The sequence below is a fragment of the Corapipo altera genome, unplaced genomic scaffold (assembly GCF_003945725.1).
Source record: "Corapipo altera isolate COAL_440 unplaced genomic scaffold, ASM394572v1 55885, whole genome shotgun sequence".
In the NCBI taxonomy this organism is placed as follows: domain Eukaryota; kingdom Metazoa; phylum Chordata; class Aves; order Passeriformes; family Pipridae; genus Corapipo; species Corapipo altera.
Genome location: NW_020888936.1, coordinates 887 through 2,487, shown reverse-complemented (window position 1 = coordinate 2,487; position 1,601 = coordinate 887). Strand labels below are relative to the sequence as shown.

General features: G+C 52.0%; 1 long non-coding RNA gene across 1 annotated transcript; it reads left to right on the top strand.

Moving 5' to 3' along the window:
• The first annotated feature begins 341 nt into the window (after positions 1-341).
• LOC113942094 lies at positions 342-1,379 on the top strand. The gene is made up of 2 exons (XR_003525839.1): positions 342-613; positions 935-1,379. It is a non-coding gene; the product is annotated as an uncharacterized LOC113942094 (long non-coding RNA).
• The last annotated feature ends 222 nt before the right edge of the window (positions 1,380-1,601 follow it).

Sequence of the window (1,601 nt, the reverse complement as noted above, 5' to 3'; positions counted from 1 at the left end):
TTTGAAAATTTGGCAATCCCAATCCCCCACTGCAGAGTGGCCCTGGATCTCCTGTGACATCACAGCTGCCAGAGCTGTGCCCGTGTTCCATGTGGAACTGCCAGGGCCCGGCGACGAGCACAACGCAGCCATTCCCCTGCTGCCAGCGAACCTTCAGCAGCTCGCAGTGAACCCCTGTCACCTGGTCTGAGACCACCCTTCACCCTGCTCCCAGTGGACTGTTTTCAGGTGATCCCTGCTCTGTCCGTCAGTCCTGACTCTGGCTGCAGTCTGGGTCTTGTGATCCATCCCAGCAGGATGTGCAGCCTTATCCCAGTGAAGGTACAGGTGCCAATCCATGGAGGTGGGAACCTCCCAACAGCCCAGGTGGTCTGGAGCTCAGTGGGGCTGGAGTGGGACAGGGACCCCTCTCTGAGGTTGTGCTCCCTGCTGCAGGCTGAGAGAGACAGCGAAGAGCCAATGGAAGTGGACATGGTGAGAGATATTATCGATGATGTAGAGGAGATGGAGGTGGACATGAAAGAGGATGAAGAAGAGGAGATGGAAGTAGAGGAGGAAGGGGAGAAGGAAGAGGACATGATCCTGGGATAAGGACACCCCACCCCATCAGCAGGTCAGGCCCGTCCTGGCCATGCCCTGCCCTGGGGACAGCGGGTCACCTGCCGCCAGGCTGGGACTGGGCTGGGTGGCCCCACTCAGGGACACGGTGCCCCGTGCCCTGGATTGTGGCGGCACAAGCCCCAGCCCCGACCTGCCCTGCGCCTGCTTTGGGCCACACAAGCCCCGTGGCAGCGCCTGGGGCCCGGCTCCCATCCCCAGCCGGGCTCAGGCCTGGCCCCAGAGTCCCGCTGTGCCCAGCGTGGGCCAGGCTGGGGGCACAGGGAACGCCCAGCAGGGCCCGACTGCACTGACCGTGCCCTTGCTTTTCTTGCAGGACTGACGGACCTGCCGACCATGCAATCGGCCACCTGTACATATGTTTTTCACCCTTTTCCCAATTTTTCTGTAAATATTTTTTTTATTAGTGACTTTTTAAGAAGTTTGTTGCTTTTATAAGAAGATAGCTTAAGAAGATAGATTTTTAATTATGAAGATAGTTTTTTATTAAGACAATAGTTTTTTTAAGAAGATGAGGTTCCTTTATAAGAAGATAGCTCTGTTCTAAGAAGATAGTTGCTTTATTTTGAAGATAGTTGTTTTTATTAAGAAGATAGTTGTTTTATTAAGAAGATATTTTTATTAAGAAGACACTTGTTTCTATTAAGAAGATGGTTGCTGATATTAAGAGTGTTGTCATCAAGAAGACTGTTGTTTCTATAAAGAAGAATACAGGTTTTATTGAGAAAATTCTGAAAATGTCAATAAATTCTGGATTCGTGTCTTATATGTTGGGTTTTTTTATTGTCCTTCTGTTAACTCATTTCAAAGATTATTGTTGTTACGTGGATGTAGCAACACGTAAGAATGTCCTTAGAATGTGCCCTCTCAGCCCAGACCCCCTACCCCGTGTCCTGGGCTCATCCCCAGCCCTGGGGGCAGCAGGGCAGGGGGGGGTTCTGCCGCTCTGCTGCGCTCTCAGGAGACCCCACCTGCAGTGCGGC